This window comes from Carassius carassius, chromosome 34, assembly GCF_963082965.1.
Source record: "Carassius carassius chromosome 34, fCarCar2.1, whole genome shotgun sequence".
Taxonomy (NCBI): domain Eukaryota; kingdom Metazoa; phylum Chordata; class Actinopteri; order Cypriniformes; family Cyprinidae; genus Carassius; species Carassius carassius.
The window spans coordinates 18,770,872-18,794,972 of record NC_081788.1 but is presented as its reverse complement, the minus strand read 5'-3'; the positions used below and the strand labels follow the sequence as shown (position 1 = coordinate 18,794,972).

The following is a 24,101-nucleotide window of genomic DNA, read 5'->3' as shown; positions in this document are numbered from 1 at the left end:
AGGTGTGATCACATTTACCATTCAGTGACTTAATTCAGTCTTTTCAGTAGACCTTAGTGAGGGTAGTGCCATATTGAATTTTTGACAGGATAGAAGTACAGTGTGTTCAGTGGATTGTACTGTTGTTTAATAACATGCCAGTTGTTCAACTGATGAAGCAGCTTTCCAAAGGGCTTTCAGAATAAACAGTATAGAAAATGTTTTTTGAAAATTACATGATCTAGGACCTTTACAGAGTGCATGCCACTGTAAAAACTGAAGGTCTATCCCACACAGCCTTGTTTTCATCCATTTTCAATCAAATATGGCGCCTTCCCTGATTTTATGTCTGTAAGAATGTACACAGTCTGCAATTTCTTGTGAGGACAAAGTTTTACCAATGCAGATTTCCAAAAATTGCAGTGTTGGGCTATTGACCAGCAGAAATCTGCTTGGATTGAAAGCGACTTTGTGAGAGCTGTGTTTCATACATCACTACACTATTGACAATAGATAATGGATTTTTTTTGCCAGCACACTTCTGCTTAAACTTCGCTAATGGGACTTCACTTTAACTGATGAGTTGGTTGATTAGTTCAAGGGGTCAAAATTTGAGTAGTTAACAGCATTCAAAATTAACAATAGGTATTCTGACTAAATGCAGTTTTCAAGCAACATATCTATTGCTAATATTTAATCATAGTACCCTATAAGTGATGTTCTACTCAAAATATGTCTAGAGTGCCCATGGCATATTTCAAATCTCACTGATTTATTGCAAATGACATCTTAAATACCTTTTATCTTTAATGCCTAATCAAATTAAATGCAAAATGACTGAAAGCTTCTCTTTCTCCAGATCCATTTGAGTTACTCCAAATAAACAGACACTCAGGATACTGAAACACTGACTATAATAAAAGCCATTGTGATTTTAATTGGAGGTGATTCTATATTTTGCTCATGAGCTGCTTAGGTTGAAGTGGTATGACAGAATTTGCTAGTGGCAGCCTAATGGCTTATGAACTGAGCTTTCTTGGTTTCTGGTTTCCCAACCTCATTTGAGAGTACCTGATGAACTGCAGATTTACAAAATAAAAAAAACCATCATCTCCATAATGCCCATCAGCCATAGAGCAGTTTCCTAACTAGATCTGATGCAATTTTATCTGTCCACATTGAACATGAAACTGCTGTGCATTGTGAGACAATCATAATCAATCTGAACATAATTCAGGGATTGCAAAATCGCTAGCCAATGTCCCACAGGACTATTGTGTTTTCCAGTCAGGATACCAAAATGTATCACTCATTGAATAGGCCTAAATATTAGTGCTGCATGTAAAAACAGGTGTTTTTATGTTAATTAATTTCTGAAGGGAATCTACTGAGGCCACAAGAAGGCGCATTTAGCATAATATTATGCACGTTACTTCAAAGCGTAATAAAATAGCATGACTATCTTAGAAAAAAATTGAACAATTATTAAAATAATGTTTATAATATTTAATTATATATATAATTATAAAATAATATATATAATAAAGTTGCTTAAACAATTGGAAAAAAACACCACCATGAACGTATGTATAGTTTAATACAAAGGACCGAAAACCAATCACAAAAGTAGGCTACTTTCTTCGTTTAAAAACATGAGATACAGTGGGATGGGGAAAAACCACCATAAAGTCTTGAGACATGTTTTTTTTTAAAGTTGTACTTACATTTATTTTACATGGTTTTCTAAACATGCTGCTAGTACAATGCTGATAGATGTCCCTCTTGAAAATGTGATAAATATGCATTTTGTGTGAACGGCTTGGTTTCAGTTTTGATGTAAACAACACGCAATATATAGATTGAACAACATAGCAGCGCTGCGGCTAGTGGCTTCAGCTGGATAGGCTATCAAAAGCATTAAAATATAATGACACTTACATCGTTGTCGCATTTCATGCGTCACTGATAAGGCTGTCTGACAACTGATGCAGACCTAAAATTTGATCGCATTTGAATGTGGATTTGTTTTTTTTAAGTCGACGAATATTTTAAATCACATTTTTTTGACAGCCCTAATGTGCAGTGGCTGGTCTAGCCTCAGGTTTCTAAGGGAACCGGAGCTTTTAAAGGCTGATGCTGTGACGCAATGACTTCACCAATCAGCGATTGGCTCTTTCATTTAGAAGGCGGAACTATTCCGCCACATTGCACTTTACACTTTCTCCCATTTCTATAGTCTCTCTACTATGGCGAAACCAGAAAGAATATGCTGTAACATTTAATTGAATGGAAAAAAAAAATTGTTCTAGAACCAACACCGCTTAAAAGTGTGCTGGCACTAAATAACTTGGAATAAGCTAGAAGAATTTGACCAATGAGATGTCACAGTGGGCGGGGCTTCCCAACTTGATGCAGCAAAACTAGACACCAAACACTCATCAGAATATCCTGTCACAACATGTTTGTAGCTAGGATTTAATAAAAGATTAACATTAAAAAGTTTTGTAATGATTTAGATATAAATTATTTTCTAAATCACAACTAATAAACAAAAACAGTACAATCCTTCATATTGCAAACATCAGAGGTGGAAAGTAACGAATTACATTTACTCGCGTTACTGTAATTGAGTAGCTTTTTTGTGTACTAATACTTTTTAAAGTAATTTTTTAATCTGTAATTTTACTTTTACTTAAGTATATTTTGTTTGAAGTATTGTACTTCGCTACATTTTGAAACACATTAATTACTGAGTAAAAAAAAAAAAAGAAAAAAAAAAGAAAGAAAAAAAAAACGCTCCCTGGAAACTACGTCAGTAAATAATGGGCAGGAGGGCAAACTGGCGCTAAAATCACAAGAAAGATGCAGACGGACAAAACAGGCGTTAGTGGTGCAGACACCGCTGAAAACGAAACCCCGTCATATTCTGCAGTTGAACTCGAAGGAAATGAAGTGAACCCCTGGTCATATGAATGCTCTATTATGCAGTGTAAGCTGTACTTGCCTAGGAAGACCAAACTAGCAGCTTATAAAATCTCGACAAAACATCAACCCTGTGCAAGAATGTAGAGGTAAGCTAAATAATTGCATCGTTGAAATGGTGGTTAAAATGAAGCTTTGACATTTTAGCAAGAGGTTTTGCACAAATTAGCTAAAAAGACCGTGGTGAGGAGTGTGCTATTTTTGTTTTAATGATATGCGCGCGCATTTATAGTGCGTTCTTTCACTGTGTGATTCAGTCTCCTAAATGCATTTAGAATGATCACAAAATTGAAGATATAGGGGCAGAAAATTCACATATTTATATAATTTCATATATTAAATCAAAATCACACAAAGAATGCCGTCTTTTCCTCCAAATATCATCATGAATATATACATACATACATATATATAACAGTTCAGTAAACAAGTTAATTAAGAGACTTGCGTTTTAGACACCATATTGCCTTTTTAGCTCTAATTCTACAACAGAAAATAATTCCAAACACAGCCACCAAAGCACAGTTTTGCGTCTCTGAGCAACGTGACAGTGTTTCGTTCCTGAATGAATCAACCGTTTAAATGATTCGGTTCAATCGCAATGACTCACTTATTAACAGTGACTTGCTGACACATACTGGCCATTTTAATTTCACATTTAAAGTATCTTTTGATTTTTTTAAATAATTAATTTCTTATCATTTCAAATGAGTATTCAACATTTTATGTCTTGTATATCAAAACATTATTCATGCATTGGTAACTGCAGGTTAAATGCATTCTTGTCCTGCACTAAACAGTGTAATACATCTAAATGCCACTTCCAATGAATCTTCTGCATTTCCTCTGCATTAAATACTGTTGATACTGATTTGCCTGGTAACAGCCCAAATGTTTTATTATTCTAAATAACTGATTCCTTTAATTAAAAACAACTAGTTTGAGATTAATAGACTTATCCCAGGGGTGACAAACTCAGTTCCTGGAGGGCCGTAGCCCTGCAGAGTTTAGTTCTAACCCTGCTCCAGCACACATATCATATAGTTTTCAAATAAACCTAAATGATTAGATTAGCTGGATCAGGTGTGTTTAATTAGGGTTAAATCTAAACTGTGCAGGACTGTGGCCCTCCAGGAACTGAGTTTGACACCCTTGGCCTGCCCCATTTTGACTCCCTCCCACTGTTAAAATGTATTTTTTACTCTGAGTAAAGTTTAAATGAGCTACTTTTTACTTTTACTTGAGTAGATTTTTAGACTGGTACTTTTACCTGTACTTAAGTAAAATTTCATTAATGTAATGGTACTTTTACTTGAGTAGAATATTTTTGTACTCTTTCCACCTCTGGCAAACATGTACTCTGTTGTCTTGTGTGTATCTGGAAAGAAAGGGGCGAAGACAATGCTGAAACCAAGTGATCCATCAGGAATTGTTCTGCCATGAGCATCATTAGTCTGAGGCCAGATGGAGCTGGCTGTAACTGTGTTTCAACTCCACCGAATGGCCGAATCACATATTAGTCCTGTTGATTTGTGAAGCCATTCCCTATAATGATGTTTTCATGCAGAGACCTAGGCAAGCATAAGCTGGGTGAATAATATTTTCCCAGTCACTGTCAATTGAGAGTGAGGAGTCACGTGCCGATTTGGGTTGTTTTGGGCGGGGTCTGAGCCGGTCGGCCATGATGGTAGGACACGCTATCGGTTGCCAGGGGCAACGCCTTCAGAACTTCACAGAGGCGCGACTAAACATTTCAGAGCACTATAATTTTTGCGCATTTATTATGTCGGCGGAACAGAGACGGATCTATGAATACGAGAAAGAAAAGCAATAAAGTAAAGCAATGCAAAAAGATGAGGGGAAAGAAAGGGGACCTTACAGGAACAAGCTCACACCAAGCGCAAAACAGCGGTGTTTGGAGAAGCTCTCAGGCATCCAAAATATCGACCCATGCGAGCTCGCACAGAGACCTGGACCATTTACCTCAGTGCACACATATGGACCTTGTGAATTATATTGTTTAAGATGTAAGTTACCTTGCATTCACGCTGTTAATGGCTTTAATCTAACCAGGACATTTACATCTTGCAATCACATATTTAACTACCCTAGCCAACCTAGAACTGGTTTGTCCACTTTGCAGCCCCCAACACAAAAACCTGGTACAGTATGTGTCATTGGGCTAAAATCTAATTATAACTAAACATACACAGCTTTAGTCTACATCAAAACATGTTGTAAACATTTGTGTACATTGAACATCTCGTTACAATCTAGTGTTTACGAAACAGTCGCAGTTATTTAAGTTACTTTGTCATTTTGGTAAAGAAGTGTCTGCTTAATGCAATGTGTAATTACAACATGCTAAAACGCATGTGAATAAACTTACTTTGGCCAGTACAACGCTGTTTTCACCACCTGGAGGCTTGTAGATGGACCCAGCCACAGCAGAAAGCCTCGTAACTTTTCCAAAGACTTGTGGCTTTTAAACTTCTGTATTGTGTAGTAACTTACACCAAAAACAAGATAATTCACAATGTCCATATATGTGCATGGAGGTAAATGGTCCAGGTCTCTGTGCCATTCCGCTGCAGGGAGCTCGTATGGGTCGATATTTTGGATGCCTGAGAGCTTCTCCAAATACCGCTGTTTTGCGCTTGGTGTAACCTAAAAAAAAATTATTCCATTGTTCCTATGTTTTCATATGTATCATGTGAGGTACCGGAGCAGTTTTTAACGCAGCAGTAACGTACAGGCATGGTAGAACAGTGCGGAATTGCAACTCTACTTTAAGTAATAACTCTACTACGAGTTAACAACACATGTAAACAATCCTGTTTCGCCGCCGGTGTCCTGCCAACATGGCGGAGACTGTGATATCGAGGGCAGGGGCTCTGTGCTATGACGACAACTCCTCACTCTCAATAGGTGCAGATACTATTTTGGCTCATATGAATATGTGACAAAACTAGACTGTTACCCCAATTAAAGGTATTTTAGATGTTGAACTTTCTGACATATTTTGCATCTACAGAACATAAACAGCATGTCAGTATGATTTATGGCTTACTATATTGAGTCTTTCTTTTAATAACAGCCATAAATTATAAAACTGTTATTATTTTCTTGTCTGAATCTAAGACAGCATTCCTGTTCCTGTCGAAGTGGGCAGTTCCTGGCAAGAATAAGCTGCAATGTGGACCGGACCTTATGTTGTTTATGAGAATAGGGCTCTTTTAGTCATCACACACACATATATATGCACACACACACACACACACACACACACACACACACATATGTGCTCTGTCAAAGTTCAAATTCAACTATCCCTCAAAAATAGCACAGTTAAACTCCCATCACACTTTTTGGACCGAGTCAAACTTGGCAAGTGTTAGGAGTTTGTGGCTAAATCTACATCTTGTCTTTGCTGGGCTAATTAAACAGTAAAGAGCTTGTTTCCTGTGTAATTACACAGATACTGTTTGGGAAGAAGCAGAGCCTGTCTCTGATACTGAGTCCCTGTCTTTATTCTCAGACTGATTAATTTGCCTTTCTGAAAACCAACTCATTAGAGCAAGACAAAATCCTATTTAATTGGTAAAATCAGCTAATACTGCTCTATTATTTAGGATACCCAGGACAATCTTTATAACCACTTCATATTTGATTAATGTGACCAAGCAAAACGAAAACACCCTGTTCACTCTTAATTGGAGACTTTAAGTCCACCACACAATTTTAAATGAAACACAAATGAAACAAACCCTCCAGACTTGATTAAATACTACTTCAGGACTACAATATAACTTCATTTATCCAGTAAAAATGTCTAACATGTTGTTATAAGGTGTTAAAGGTTCCACATTAAGTTGAAGTAGTAAAATTACTAAAAGTAAAATTAAAATGACATAAAAATAAAATCTAATTCAAATTAAGTATTTATTATTTCTAGTACATAAATAATACTTAAAGTGCATCTATTATACAGTTTGAAAGGTTATTTCTCAATGACTGTCATATGAAACCCCGCCTTTTAGTGAGGCTACTCTGCTCTAATTGGTCAGAAGATCCAGTCTGTTGTGATTGATCTACTGTGTACAGTGGAAGTCAGAAACGGAATTATAATAATATTATTATAATAATAACCATGCTCCACTTAGAGCTGTAATCGGGCCTTAAAAGTTAGGCCCGAAAGGACCCGAGCCTGAAAGGTTTCGGCCCGAACCCGACAAGTACATTTTGATTGACAGCTTTTTTAAAGCCCGAACCCGTTTACAGCCCGACATTATTCAAATGTGCACACACACACAGCTCTTTTGCCTTTTGTCAAGAATGAGTCATTTATACGTGTTTTAACATAATTTATTCATAACTAACCACTTGGAAGTTGGAATAAAGAAATAAAATAAGTCCTCTTTAACATCGTAACATCTCAGCACTCTAAACAGTCATATAGCCTATAAATAGACCAACGCACGAATAAAAACGAGTCTTTTTTAACAAATTAAATTAAGATACATTTTAAATTAAGATGGGTATTTGGCAATAACTAGGGATGCACCAGTTGACCGGCCATAAATCGGAACCGACCGGTTTTTGGTGTTTTTCTTGCCGATTTTTCCGGAAGTGCGCCCGCGTGCACAGACTATATTGTAATCATTCGCTATCATGTCATTTGTGTGGAAGTATTTCGAAATCTGTGCGCAGGACACGGGCTGCCGTTCAGCACTGGAAATGCAGAGCTTCATGTCTGAGGCACAGATAGCAGGAAGCGATCAGCCGTTGGTGTACTGGCGCACAAATAAGAGCCCCTTTTCTGCGCACACTAAAGCTGTACCGGTCCGCGCCCTAAACACGAGTAGACCGTGAAGAGATTTTCAGCTCAACTTCTCACGTGTTGAATGAGAAACGAAACGGACTAAACTGTGACAAAACTGAATTTTTTTTTTTTGTAAATCAGAACTTGCATACACGTTTGAAAAGTCAGAAGTAAACGTCCGTTCTGCATTAGAATGATTATTTTTATTTTACCTTAAAATTACATAGACTTAATTTGATTTAAAAATCACCTGCTGTAGCACACTGAAAAAAAGTGTTTCATTCATCCAATTAAAAAAAATTAGGGTAATGATTCACATCTATATTTTTTTTTACTTGAGACAATAATTTATTTATTTTTCATTAGCTCAAGTAAAAAAATATAGATGTGAATCATTACATTTTTTTTTTTTTAATTGGATGAATGAAACTTTTTGCATCTTTGTTTTAATCGCACCAACATTATTTGATTTTAACATTTTGGAATAATGTATTTATATAGCATAATTTTATTTAGTCTCACTGGTAAAGATCTTTTTTTAAATTCAAAACCAAATTTAAAAACTAAAATACTGAATGCTGATTAAGATACATCTTATTGAATGTGTGTTGATTGTGTTGTTGGATTGTAGAACTATGCAGTTATTGCCTTTAATTTCACATGGTTACAGTTAATCTTTTAATTTAAGGCCAGTTCTATGTAGTTTCAACCCAATTCAAAAACAAAAGCTAAATGCTGATGTCTGTACCATCTATGTTTGTATTGAATGTAGGCTACTTACTGTGCTGTTACTGCCGTTAATTTCAGATGGTTAAGGTTATTGTTTTCAATAGCCGAAAGCCAGTTTGACCTATTAAATACCAAATAAACATCTTGTTATGCATACGTTCCTTCTTTCTTGTTTGTTGCTTAAAGATAAAAAAAATCGGAAATCGGTATCGGAATCGGCCAGTTTTCTTGTAAAAAAAAAAAACGGTATCGGAATCGGCCATGAAAAATCATGATCGTGCATCCCTAGCAATAACGAAATTAAGATAAAGGCTCCACCGGATTTGCTTCGCCACTAGCAGTTGATATTTAATATTAGCGTATACTCTGTCCACATTATGCATTTAAGACTCAATGAATATTTAGTTATCATTTGAAAAACCTTTACTCACAGAGATTAGGCTAAGCCTACAGTCGTGGCCAAAAGTTTTGAGAATTACATAAATATTAGTTTTCAAAATGTTTGCTGCTAAACTGCTTTTAGATCTTTGTTTCAGTTGTTTCTGTGATGTACTGAAATTTAATTACAAGCAATTCATACGTTTCAAAGGCTTTTATCGACCATTACATGACATTTATGCAAAGAGTCAGTATTTGCAGTGTTGGCCCTTCTTTTTCAGGACCTCTGCAATTCGACTGGGCATGCTCTCAATCAACTTCTGGTCCAAATCCTGACTGATAGCAACCCATTCTTTCATAATCACTTCTTGGAGTTTGTCAGAATTAGTGTGTTTTTGTTTGTCCACCCGCCTCTTGAGGATTGACCACAAGTTCTCAATGTAATTAAGATCTGGGGAGTTTCCAGGCCATGGACCCAAAATGTCAACATTCTGGTCCCCGAGCCACTTAATTATCACTTTTGCCTTATGGCACGGTGCTCCATCGTGCTGGAAAATGCATTGTTCTTCACCAAACTGTTGTTGGATTGTTGGAAGAAGTTGCTGTTGGAGGGTGTTTTGGTACCATTCTTTATTCATGGCTGTGTTTTTGGGCAGAATTGTGAGTGATCCCACTCCCTTGGATGAGAAGCAACCCCACACATGAATGGTGTCAGGATGCTTTACTGTTGGCATGACACAGGACTGATGGTAGCGCTCACCTTTTCTTCTCTAGACAAGCCTTTTTCCAAATGCCCCAAACAATCGGAAAGGGGCTTCATCGGAGAATATGACTTTGCCCCAGTCCTCAGCAGTCCATTCACTATACTTTCTGCAGAAGATCAATCTGTGCCTGATGTTTTTTTTGGAGAGAAGTGGCTTCTTTGCTGCCCTTCTTGACACCAGGCCATCTTCCAAAAGTCTTGGCCTCACTGTGCGTGCAGATGCGCTCACACCTGCCTCCAGCCTTTCCTGAGCAAGCTATGCACTGGTGGCACTCCGATCCCGCAGCTGAATCCTCTTTAGGAGACGATCCTGGCACTTGCTGGACTTTCTTGGACGCCCTGAAGCCTTCTTTACAAGAATTGAACCTCTTTCCTTGAATTTCTTGATGATCCTATAAATTGTTGATTTAGGTGCAATCTTAGTAGCCACAATATCCTTGCCTGTGAAGCCATTTTTATGCAACGCAATGATGGCTGCACGTGTTTCTTTGCAGGTCACCATGGTTAACAATGGAAGAACAATGATTTCAAGCATCACCCTCCTTTTAACATGTCAAGTCTGCCATTCTAACAAAATCAGCCTGACATAATGATCTCCAGCCTTGTGCTCGTCAACATTCTCACCTGAGTTAACAAAACGATTACTGAAATGATCTCAGCAGGTCCTTTAATGATAGCAATGAAATGCAGTGGAAAGGTTTTTTTGGGATTAAGTTAATTTTCATTGGCAAAGAAGGACTATGCAATTCATCTGATCACTCTTCATAACATTCTGGAGTATATGCAAATTGCTATTATAAAAACTTAAGCAGCAACTTTTCCAATTTCCAATATTTATGTAATTCTCAAAACTTTTGGCCACGACTGGACATGTTTTTGTGGAGGAAAATGATTGAATCCACTGTAGATGGCTTCAGCGCGTTCCTGCGCTCACTGATGGTGTGTCATTATTCACTCATTATTCTCATTATAAACATGTTCAAAACTTTTCCACACCTCAGACTTTGCTTTAGTTGCTGGTGCAACCAAAACGTAATCGCCAGAGGCAAGCCTCCGTTACACCCACTCAGCATCCATTTTCGCATCTTTCTCGCGCTAATTGAAACACATCACATGACCACTCGTTTACCTCGCAAACTGGAGCGCAAGCCCGAGCCCGCATAAGATGATATAAATTAAGCCCGAACCCGACCGAACCCGTCGGGTTTGGGCAAAGATCTTCAGCTCTACCTCCACTCTGTGTTTATAAAGAATCTGAGGGGGAAAAGCTGATTTACACTTATGTGAGTGAACCGGACTCACAGCTTGGTAGTAAAGACCCCAAAAATAATGGTATATGTGTTAGCCAAACACAGAGTACTGATGAAGCACTGCAGTTTGTAAAACCAAGGTATTGCTACATCCTTTATCATGACAAATTGATTACAGCATTCGAGACTGGTTCAAGTTTCCGCGGGATGTCCACGTTGAACGTAGGCAGGCATTATCAAAAGTGTTAACTTGTGTAGGTGTAAACTTCACAGAAGTGGGATTCTAATTACAAACAACTCGTTTCAGAAGTTCAGAGTCGACTCTTTCTTTTAAGGGACAATAACTTCATGATGCACTTTCAGCTTTACAACTTTGCAGACTGTTTACATTCACATACAGCTGCATTACACACTGCATGAAAGGTCATTTTCCAAAATCCATAACAGGGGCACTTTAAAAATCACATTGTTACTGTTAAGCCAATAATGGTTTTCATTATATGGCAGATAACCACTGAATATACAATGTTGGATTGTGCCTCCATGCCAGAAAATTGGTTCTAGTCTTCTAACTAGATTCTATCAGAAGATATAGGTTTTGTCTGGTATCCAAAGCCAGCCGGCAGAGTTTTGTCTCAGACCAAACCCAGCAGACTAAAAGTCTTCTATCAGTCTGAGAGGTTGACAGAGGAAGCTGCTATAGTCACAGAATGCAGGAGATAAAATGATAATACAAAGTGAGCAGGGTTTATTAAATAAAGTCTGAACTTCATCTGAACTTTGTATACTGCAATTCTATATTATTTTGCCCAAAAAAACGTAAAAAATAAACATCAAAAACTATGTGATAACTAAAAAAAATGTATATGCACCCTCCGATAACTATGCTAATTAGCCAAATCCATCCAGCATACTTAATGGTACAGTTTGTAGGACCTGCCAATAGAGGGCGCACTACCAAAACAATAACAATCGCGTGGTTTGATGACGCTAAGAAGGAGCATGGAATGATGGGATTTGTTGTCTTCTACCCAACCTCTGACGGCCATCAATCAGACAGAAAGATAAATCATGGCTTTAATGCGAGTTCAACGATTTGCGCGAGTAGATTACATACAAAGTCAACGCAAAGACGCGATCAGCCTATGGATTAGACACGTCCTCTCGCGGGTCTAGAGATGCGATGCACCGCGTTTGGCGTGTATGTCCCATAATACTAATCTTGTTGATCGTTATAATAATAGCATATGTTTTCTGTAAAGATACGAATCAAAACAACTCACCTGTCGAGTAAAACACAAGCAAGATCGGCATCTCTTTCTGGTTGAAGTTTGTCGCAAAGCTACTTCCGCATTTGTCCACAACACTGTTGTCACGTGGTTTCTACATCAGTAAAGGCGGTAACAAAGGGTAACTAACGTCATTGACAGGCGACTGCACTGCCCCATGTCACAGTTTAGAATGGGAATTTTCTCATGATTTACAAGTAGTTGAAAACATTAGAGATATTGTTAGTAATCAGCTGGACAAAATATATAACACTAACCTAGTGGTTTTTGGATATTTTACTGAAAATATCTTACAAATTGTACCTTTAATACAACTCTACATATTCAATGGTTAGACTACTGCTCCCTAGTAGTTGTTGTCTGCAATTGCAGAAAAGTCAAACAGCAAAAGTGTATAGGTCCCTTGAGTCCTCCATGAAGCCTCAGCATATCCAAACTCCAGTAACTCCAGGTCAAAAGCACATAATTATTATTTTTTTTATTTGAGGGTTCATTGTATTTAATTTCTTTACCATTATAGGTTGCATGTGTGTAAAATGAATCTTGTTTCTTTAACAAAATTGTCAGAAATCATATCAGATAACAATGGCAGGTCTCCATCTATATATCAGACACCAGCTTTTATTTTCCAGTCAATTACTTCCCCAGAGAAATAAAGAGAAAGAGTGTGTCAGTTTGTAAGGAGCTCGGGAAAAGGGAAGAAGAAAGAGGAACAGAGAGAGATTGGGGAATGGCATGTTTTAATTACTGTGAAGCCCTAGATTTCAGTCAGAGCGAAACTGGCACGTCCCCCCGAACCCCCAAGACATGACTCTCTCGCCTCCTCCCCCTCTAGTTTTTATTCTTTCCTTCTCTTTCTGCCAGTTCTACATCACGGGTGTAAGATAATATAAGGAGAAGTAAACTATAAAAATTATAATGACAAATTTATATATGAAACAAAAACATGTTTTAGTAGGTGTTCCCATGCTGTATCCGTAGCTGTAGCAGGAACAACTTCTGTCGCGGATGTTCATTCATCACCAACTCTCATTGAAAATAAATGACTTCCTGCTGCTTTGTTGCTGTAAATCTCTGTATGTGTGAACAGCCCTGAAGTCTCCTCTGAGCAGCATGTTAGCATGAGCATAGGCGGAAATCGTGGGGGGGTCGGGGGGGTCCGGACCCCCCCTATTTGAGGGTAGTCCCCCTCTAAAATATAATTGAAATATGTGTATTGTAAATAATATAAATATAGTTAAACTAATTGTGTAAGTAGTAAAACAATACAAATGCAAACGGAGCAACAACAACAAAAAAAGTTTTAAACATCTCGAGTTCTCCCTGCTTTGCCTCACATTGCTTTGGTCCACTGCCTGCTCCCATTTTCATCTCACCTCACCACCGACATACACACAGTCTTGTACGTTAGATTAGATTAGCGCGGGTGCGCATTTAGATTTTCCCGCGTTCACTATGATTTAGTCGGTTTACTTCATTTAATATAGTCAATCTAATATAACATCACAATAAGAGTGCAGTTGTTCTCCAGATATTAGCATAACAAATGTGATTTAGATTTTTATAAAAATTGAATAAACAATAAGTTAATATTAAGTGCATTTTAGGCACCATATTGCCTGTTTTAGCTCTATTTCACCAACGAAAAAAGTTGAAAACTAATCTACAGCAGTAACAGCACTAATTTTGAGAAACACAATGAGGAGGTGTTTCCTTACTGAATGAATCCACTTTTTGAACAAATCAGTCATTGACGTAATAAATAATTATTTTTTGTTTTTTCCCCTCTTTCACGTCTATACCGATCTCACTATACAGTTGTGTGAGGATGTATGTCTAAGAGTGTGTATGCCTTCATTTTGCTAGGCATGGCAAATGTTTTTATATATGCATGTTTTAATTATAACTGTGAAGCAACAACATTGCTATTAAATGTGCTATACAAATAAATAAAAGTTGAAGTTAAGTTCAAATTCCATTGTATTTTGGGGGCTTGATTTTGTAAACAACTTCAAAAACATTGCAAAAAAAAAATGTTTTGCAGAATGTTTTGGTCAATTTAGTCAGCTTTTTCATTGAACCAGAAAGAAACTTTGAGAAGAAGGATAATGGAACGTTCTCCATGCAATAGTAAGGTTTTCCTCTCTGTACACAAGTACAATCTTGCCTGTTTTATTGATGTCCCCTTCAAAACTTGCTCGTGAGAAATGTTATGTTTATTGCCCCCCCCCCCAACATTTAGATGAGATTTTCGCCCCTGAGCATGAGGGATGTTAAATGATTTATTTGTGAGCAAGCGGTAAAACAGGGTGACCTCTATCATCTCATCTTGGGTTCGAAACAAAAAAACACATCCTTCAAGCCAAACTCCTCAGTGCCACCTTTACATAACTGCTTTGTTCTAAGATTATAACTTGTTCCAGAACTAAGAATAATTGACTGTTGAAAGTATTAGTTACTGTATTGTATTGCTGCTACTATTTGCATCCTATAGCACTAACAGCTAATGCTCCTAAACTCACTTCAGAGAACAGCTGCACTGTGTGTTCATATTTAAAGCTACAGTGTCTACTGTACTGCCTGTGGATTTATTTGTCTGTTACATGTTCTGTTATCTCTTCTGCACTGTGACTCCAGGGTTCACTGTATTTTGTTTCATCTCCTACCAAGTGGAAGAGAAATAGCAATAAACTTTTGACTTACCTTTGCTTAGTAAATAATAAAAAAATATGAAAAAATATCCTATTGAAGGCACCATCTAAAATGATCAAACTTGAGGGTCAGCTCTTTTGACCTGGAGCAGTAAGCCACCATCTAAAGATGACCTAGCAACCACCCAGTACAACCTAACAACCAAATAGCAATCCAATAAAAACACTCATAACACATTAGCAACACCTACTTCATCTGTCATCTTGATAGTGAGGGAAGGTTTTGCACTAGCAAACATCACTCAGATTTTATTCAGAAAATGTAATGTAAATTCATCACTGTAAAAAACGTAAACAAAACACCCATTAACTGTAGCTTAGAGCAACATACTGTAACTCTACTCACAAAATTTCCCTAAATGGGTTACAGGAAACGACTGTCTCGGCTCAATTACGCTGCTGGAGTGAATTCACTTGTGTATCTGACACTTTCCATGAACGGGTAAAAAATAAGGTCTGAAACTCTTTCTTTCGTTTTAAGCAAACGATTGATGAAAGGATGTGTGTGACCTTGAGATTTATTTAGTCATTTTATACCCTGTTATAGAAAATACTGCTACTGAAATGTACTGAAAACCCTGATTTGTGTGATTTTGCCATTTTTTAGCAATAAATCACTAAAATCTAAAAAATTTACTCTTCATCCATGCTTTAAAAATATAAATGGTTACCAAATTATATTAATTGTGGAAAGAGCCATCAGTGTTTTTTAGCATTATTTGGATAATGGTATTATGTATATACTAAACCATTTATGATTTTTATAATTAGATTTTCTTTTGTCATTTTAAAAACCTGTTCAGTTAATTAGAAAATAACAATGTGGACAAATGACTGCTGTCATTAACAGCCTCTGAACTGTGAGAAAACCAAAACCCAAAGACTCAAAATACCACATTTTAAGGTCACCAAAGATTCCTGGCCTCACAACTTTTGTTTGGAGTAGACAAGGACCTCTTGACCTCTTGTTAAGAAAATGATCAAATGTTTTGCTAGTAGCTGAATCATTCTGGTTTGATCAGAAAGGGTACCTTCCATAGGATATAATTGTAAAGCTAAGTCAGAAAACATTCACCGTAACAATCTGTAATTATTGGTAATTTAATTGGGGAAAATAATTAAGATTTGGATTTGGCAGATATTGCATGTATAAAAACCCCACAGACACAAACACACGCATGCACACATGCAAGCACACACACACACACACACACACACACATGTTCAAGGACAGATATAGGCTGTATGTTTCCTCCTGTGAGGAGCTATGAACACTCATCTGCTCCATGATAAGGCTGAGAGAGGGAACTCCTCTACAGTTCACAGTTCACAGTAGAGCCTCAAGTTTAAAGGATGTCTGCCTGCGCGGCCTTATCACACCGTCACAGACCTTCTGCAAATCTCTGACAGTTCTCTCAAAATCTGAAGGCTCTGTTCACTTAGTAGGCCACCCCAGGATAAACACGAGGTTCAGCGGAAACACATTTCAGATGTGACAAAACAAGGTGTGTGATTCATGTAAGAGGTATCCAGAACAGAACAACTGAAAGTTAGGCTTTTCTAAAAGATTAAATTTGACAGCTGTCAATTTGAAGATGAACTTATATATTATAACCTGTTATAAAAGGTATTCCGACCAGTGCAGCTATTTTCTATTTTAAATAGAAAACAGTTCTTTACCCCACCTGACTCCAGACATACAGTACACTGAATCACATGTGAGCCAATGTGGGATTTCTCTTTCATTGATTGGACATGACAGAACATTCTGCTTGCACTCTCTGATGCTTATGGTTGGGGACATCGTATCTATTCCATTCTCCACCAATCAACAGGAAGCTTATATGACTGAGCAGTTTGGCCCCATTGGTCTGATTCACTGGAGCCACTTTCACAAACTCACATACTTGACACACTCAGAACCTTCATCTGTCTGTTGTATGGCATGTACATTGACAAGCCTTCCATCTAGTGTTGGTGATTTAATTCATTTCAGTGAAATAATTATTCTGAATCTGTTCAAAAAAAGATTCATTCAACTAGTGCCTTGTGTTATGAGTGAGTCAATGAACCATTTAATTTGGAAAACACACACACACACACACACACACACACACACACACATATATATATATATATATTTATGACTGAAATAAATCTTATCAGCCTGCTTTATTAGGCTATAATTTGCGTCTAAATATTTACTTAAATATTCCAGAGAGTGATTTGAATCATTGTATGCGTTATCTGAACGAGAGTGACTCAATAACTCATATGAAATTATTCGAGTATTTACGATTCAAAACGGCTAGTGTTCATTTTTTGAGGCGCGTTTGTTCAGTAAATTCGACCAATGATATTCTCCTTCACAAGCCACACTCGAATGCTATTGGCTAGTATTTTAGTCAGGAAAGCAGTCACGCACTAAGAAACTAAGTTAACGAAATAAGTCAATGGATGAATGTAAGGGTAAACAGTTCATTCACTTAAAATATCCCCTTAAGGAATACTGACTACACGGCATAATTCAAAATCATTATGCTCTGTTAAGACTTTTGTATTTTTATCTGACATGGGCGACATTAAACCAGCGCGTCGCCCTGACCTATTCAGATCGTTTATTGACTCGTCTCGTGCTCAAATTATACATCATCATTGAAGTACTACGCCTTTTTCTGCAGACAGGAGCTCAGTCAGCTTTTGCTCGGACACACAACAGGTTAGCTGAATAAACACTATTTTGATTCGGCCTGACCAGTATTTTAAAACGTGAGCTGTTAGAACTGAAATAATATTGTATTTATCAGGTATAAGACTATGCAACACCATTGTTTCCCCGGCTCGCATTTGTGATGTGTAGGGCGAATGCATGATATGTTATGGCCCGCAGCGGTCGACCTCTTATTCAGCATGAGTGATTCGTTGCTCCTATGGGTATTGTCCCGCCAATCATCGATGCACTCAGGAAATAATCTGGCAAGATCAACGTGGAAATTCACGCGCAGTGCAGGCGCGTCCTCGAGGCCAGCTCCCACAGCAGACGGGCAAGAGGTTTCCATCGAAATCCCTTTTAATTGATGGGAAACAAATAAACGAGCGGCCATGTCGCTGTTCTCTTAATTGATTCCATAATTCACGGTATTAAATGTGTTATCGAGCAGTGCTGGTTTCCGCTGAGTGAGAGAGTGTGTTACAACCTGCTTATAAATCGTTTAATTAAGCGTCGAATCACAAAGGGTAATGCGGCTACAATGAAGCTGTTGCACACGTGTCGTCTGACTTCAATAATGCGAGTCATTATTCTCATACAAACCAGACGTGTCTTACTCCAACATCCAACAGCAAACTATCGTGCTATACATTATGATATGCGTTTAATACAGGATTCCGTTGTGTGGTCAACACGGAGGCAGAATTGCATGTCAATGAGACCCGTATACAGATGCTGCTAAAAATACTCACTCAGTTTAGGGATTCAGGGGGCGCGTCGCCACGCAGCATCCAACTCGCTGCACTCTCTCGGCTGCTGCTGCTGAAACGTCTGGCTCCGGTTCGAACCCCGCAAGCATAATCAATAACCTGCGTTGAGCCTGGATTCGTATGTTAGGGAGGACATGTGTGAGGAATGGCATCTGGCGTCCTCAGCGCAACCTCTGACCATCCCCATTGTTCCTGTGCATGCCGCGTCGCTCACAAGGTGAAAGGTGCAAACGCACAGCTGGGTTATTCCAAGTCTATGGTCGGTTGTGATATCAAGAGCACGTCACAACTGCCTACGTTGAGCCTCGGAGCCTCCTCAAGCCTCAATCCTGTATCGAGCATCGGCGACAGTCCCAAATGACAGCGCGGTTCCCACTTTGCATCTGGAGCTCGCATTTTTTGCGCCACCGCGTGGACAGTTTGGGAATGACGGCCAGTGTGTGAACCATAGTGAACTACAGACAATAGTATGTTCCTGCACAACCGGAGGCTGCAGATTCAGGACCGCAGTTCTAGGACCCTATTTTTTCGTGACAGCGCCACCTATCGTACTGGACTATATAACAATGGCTGCAGTTTCAGGACCGCAGTTCTAGTACCCTGTTGGTTTAGTTTGCAGTCACGTAACTTTGTATATAGCATCAATATATTAATCTCAGTAGTATTTGTTTTTAAATGTGATTTTTGATTCAAAATGCAGCAGAGGTTAATTACTAAGTGTGCTTTGAGTCACAATTTTAAATTTAAACATGAATTTACACAAATATATAAATGAAATATCTATTTTGTAAAATTGATGTATATCAATTTTAAAACAATTGTAAAAAATGAATAACCTTAAAAGTCTTAGTCTATTGAATTATACAGTATATCGATTAACCTCCTTAAGGTGAATTAGCTCATTATCAGGTAAGTTAAAGTTGGAAACAGCGTATGGAGTCACTAAATTACAGCCAATTTTTTAAAAGTTGTTGAGAGGCAAGACAAGACACAAGAATGATTCAAGGATGTTTATTTATAAATATATATATATATATATATATATATATATATATATATGTGTGTGTCATTTTTGCGACAACATCACAACAGCACCAAAGTGAACCCCTTTTCCATCAGTTGCTGCATGGATAGAATGGCTGTAGGCTTGAACTTAAGAGAAAGAGAGAGCGAGAGACAGAAAGAGATAAATAAAAAAACATTTGTTTAACATATTCAACTGGAATATATATATATGAAAAGTGAAAGTCCTTGCAGCATGTGGTGCATCTCTTCAATTCGGGCAGGGATCTCCCTTTTTGGATTGTTATATGTATCTTGAAAAAGATCATAAAAATATCCCTAGTGCCTTTTTTAATCATCTGTCCTACAATGAGCCTAACCAAATCCATAAAATCACTTCATATTGGCCATGCAGAACATGACAGAAACTAACACATGATAACAATGGACTGTATGTGTGGAGTAGACCTGCAGATTAGGCCAAATTGTAACAAGCTATTAAAATTGCCAAACGCCTCATTCATCATTGCAAAACAATGCCAAAACAGGCTAACACATACTGCAACTAGGCAGTCAGTGCAGTTTAATTATGAAAGATATTTTATACATAAATATGGTAAAACAACGACTATTAAGCCAGTATTCACACTAATACATTAAGCTGCAGGTAAATCTTACAAACCTTACATCAACCATGCTCTTGTCATCTGATAAATTTAATTAACGTGCAAGCTAGATTCACTTATAATACTTCGTCATTAAAACTCAACAAGGATTTATGAAATAATGGCCACGAATTAACGTCGTAGTAATTAATAAAACTAGCACACAAATTCTTAATTTGGTGGGAATTAATCATTAATTCATAGTTAGCAGTTCTCACTATGTAATCTTCGCACCGTTTAAACGTTATAAAATATAACTTAATTAAATATCGGTACTCACCGTCTGATCGCTGTCCACGTCGTCCATCTTTAATTAGTGTTGATCCAGTACGGTAGGTGGCGCTGTCACAAAAAAAACTAGGGTCCTAAAGCTGCGGTCCAAGAGTTGCGGTCCTGAAACTGCACCCTCCGGTTGTGCAGGAATATCCTTACTGTCTAAGGGAAAACCCTTCTCACTACAGAAAGTAATTGTAGTATCATTCTACTTTGATTATATATATGTCTACCCTGGCGGCCAAAAGTTTGGAATAATTTTAAGATTTTTAATGCTTTTGAAAGTTAATTCAATGATGTGAAGTCTCACTTGCTCACCAAGGCTACATTTATCTAATTAAAAATACTATAAAAACAGTAATATCAAAAACACATATTTCACAATATTACTGTTTATACTGTATTTTTGTATTTTTGATCAAATAATAAGCATAATAAACTTCTCTAATAACATTTTTAAAAATCTGGATTATTGACACTTTAATATAATTTGAATTATACAAATAATGTCCATGGTGTTTATGGATGACATTATAAAATGAACTATACAAAAAATAAAAATTAGTTTCTAGACAACATTTATACTGAAATATAAAAATGTAATTTATAGGTATTTAAAAACATGTTTTATTAATTAGAGTTTTTTTTTCTTACTACAATAATTTGGGTAACGGTTTATTGGTTGAGCTTTAACAATGTTTGACCAATATAATCAACAATTACACTCTTAAAATTAAAGGTTCCAAAAGAGGGTTTTTGCAGCCAGAACACATTTTTGTGTTCCCCAAAAAGCCTTTCAGTGAACAGTTCTTAAAAGAACCATTTAAGAACCATTAAAATAATTTTAAGAACCATTTAGAGAAGTGTGAAGAACTATGCCAATATAAATAATATCTATATTAAGTAGTTTGTGTCTTCCCATCGTGCTGTAGAAATTGTTAATTAAAATGTTAGATCGTTTAATTTGCACAACAGGAACAGTTCATTTCATGTCAGAAAGTAAGTTGTGCATGATTTTGAGCATTTAATCAACTTAAAAAATCTTAATGTTATAAACTAGATAACAAGAATCTATACACAAATGCACAGAGACATATAGGCTCAAAAGGAGATTCACAAACATGTTCTGGATGCCAACCCACGAATCAAACCTACAGCTCTCTCTAAAGACAGTAAATTTGTTTATCAGCACATACTGAGCCTCACAGACCTAAACCCCTGCACCCTACTGTTACTCACCTATCTGTGGGACTATGGACCGTGCCAGCGAGTGTATACTCACTGCAGCAAGCAGCTGTGTTCAGGTGGTTGATATGTGCTGGTCAAGTAGGGGGGCATCCAAATGATGAAAAATGCAACCTCAGGGCTGATATCTTAATCACTCTAAATGTAGAAAACACACACACTCAAATGCTTAGGAGCCATTTACACACAAATCCTATGGAAACCCAGTAATAACATGTACAGCTCTGCATATATGATGTTCCAGTGTTTGTGTGTGCTGAGTTTTCAGTGTTTGTTCAGGTACGTAAAGGGATTACAAAGAAATTTTTTCATCGCTGTTGTTCCAAACCCTTGTGACTTTATTATTTTGTTCTGTGGAATACATAAGATGATGTCCAGAAGCAGAATGTCCAAGTTACTTTCTTCCATACAATGGAAATTGTTGGGAAACTCAAAAAAGGCACCAAGGAACAAGATTTGTTCATTATAGGTCTTTTGAATTTGAATTATTAATGGGCAGTCATGGCCTAATGGTAACCCAAAGGTTGCAGGTTCGATTAATTGTACTGGCAGGGATTGTAGGGGAAGTGAATGACCAGTGCTCTCTTCCGCAATACCACAACTGAGGTGAGACTCTTGAGCAAGGCAAAGAACCCTCAACTGCTCCCCATGTAACACAGCAAAAATGGCTGCCCACTGCTTCAGGCGTGTGTTCATGGTGCGTGTGTTCACTGAGTGAAATGCAGAGCACAAATTCAGAGTATGGGACACCATACTTGGCTACACATCACAAGAAAAGAAAAAAAAATAACCATAACCTTCCTGAGTTTTACCCCATTGTAATTAATTACTATGCGGTAAGCTTGGGTTTCTACAAAATCATTCACCTTAAACTTGCCTCTGAAAAATAACCAGCAAAGTGTAGGCTATATGTAAAAGCTGAATCTTCAATATTAGTTGCCCCCTGCTTTAAAACTGCTTTAAACAGAGGTGTTAAATATAGGACCTGCATGTAATAACCTAGAACCCTGTGTAAGACTTGATGGCTGGTCTGTCAGTTCTTCGTCATCAGTTAGGAACCTAGGTGTGTTGATAGCAATCTTTCCTTAGAAAGCCACATTTCTAGCATTTGTAAAACTGCATTTTTCCATCTCAGAAATATATCTAAATTATGACCTATGCTCTCATTGTCAAATGCAGAAACATTCATTCATGCGTTCATGACCTCAAGGTTAGATTATTGTAATGCTTTATTGCGTGGTTGTTCTGCATGCTTAATAAACTCCAGTTAGTCCAAAATGCTACAGAGTTCTTACTAGAACCAGGAAGTATGACCGTATTAGCCCTGTTTTGTCAACACTGCACTGGCTCCCTATTAAACATCATATAGATTTTAAAATCTTGCTTATTACTTATAAAGCCCTGAATGGCTTAGCACTTCAGTATTTGAACGAGCTCTTATTGCACTAGTCCTCCATGTCCGCTGGGTTCTCAAACTCAGTTTTGATAATTTTGGCAATTTGATAATTCCTTGAATATCAAAACAACAGCAAGAGGCAGATCCTTTTCCTACTTAGCTCCCAAACTCTGGAATAACAACATTGTTCGGGAGGCAGACACACTCTGTCAGTTTAAATCTAGATTAAAGACCAATCTCTTTAACCTGGTTTACCCATAACACACTAATATGCTTCTAATATTCAAATCCATTAAAGGATTTTTACGCTGCATTATTTAGGAAAACCGGAACCGGGAACACTTCCCATAATACCCGATGTACTTGCTACATTATTAGAAGAATGTCATTATACACTAATATTAGTCTGTTTATCTCTTATTCCAAGGTCACCATAGCCACCAGATCCAGTCTGTATCCAGATCAGAGAGTCACTGCAGTCACCCGGATCCAGTACGTATCCAAACCAGATGGTGGATCGGCACCTGAGGACCTCTACAGCCCTGAATGTCAGCGGAGACCAGGACAACTAGAGCCCCAGATACAGATCTCCTGTAAAGACCTTGTCTCAGAGGAGCACCAGGACAAGACCACAGGAAACAGATGATTCTTCTGCACAATCTGACTTCACTGCAGCCTGGAATTGAACTGATGGTTCGTCTGGTCAGAGAAGAACTGGCCCCTGACCAAGCCTGGTTTCTCCCAAGGTTTTTTCTCCATTCTGTCACCGATGGAGTTTTGGTTCCTTGCCACTCTCACCTCTGGCTTGATTAGTTGGGGACACTTAATTTCCAGCGATTTCGCTAACTTGGTTGCACAGATACTATTTAAACTGAACTGAGCTGGATGATGACATCATTGAATTATATGATGAACTAACTTTTTTTTTGACACACTATTTTCCTATTTAATGCTGTTCAAATGCTTTGTTACAATCTGTGTTATATAAATAAAGGTGACCTGACTTTAAACCAGCTACTGGTTTGCTGGTCTTATCAGGTCAGAGCTGGTCTTCCAGTTTTGCCAGCACGTTCTCAGCTGGTTAATTCTGGGTCCATACAGAACAAGTTTTTTTAACAGGACTGGTAAAAGTTTCAG

General features: G+C 37.6%; 1 protein-coding gene across 2 annotated transcripts in view; it reads right to left on the bottom strand.

Moving 5' to 3' along the window:
- The window catches only part of LOC132114634 (uncharacterized), a 31,157-nt gene extending 12,379 nt beyond the window's left edge, over positions 1-18,778 (bottom strand). For both annotated transcript variants that reach the window (XM_059522869.1, XM_059522870.1), the window contains exon 1: positions 18,366-18,778. The gene's annotated coding sequence lies outside the window, so the exon portion shown is untranslated. The remainder of the gene's footprint in view (positions 1-18,365) is intronic.
- Positions 18,779-24,101: the final 5,323 nt, after the last annotated feature.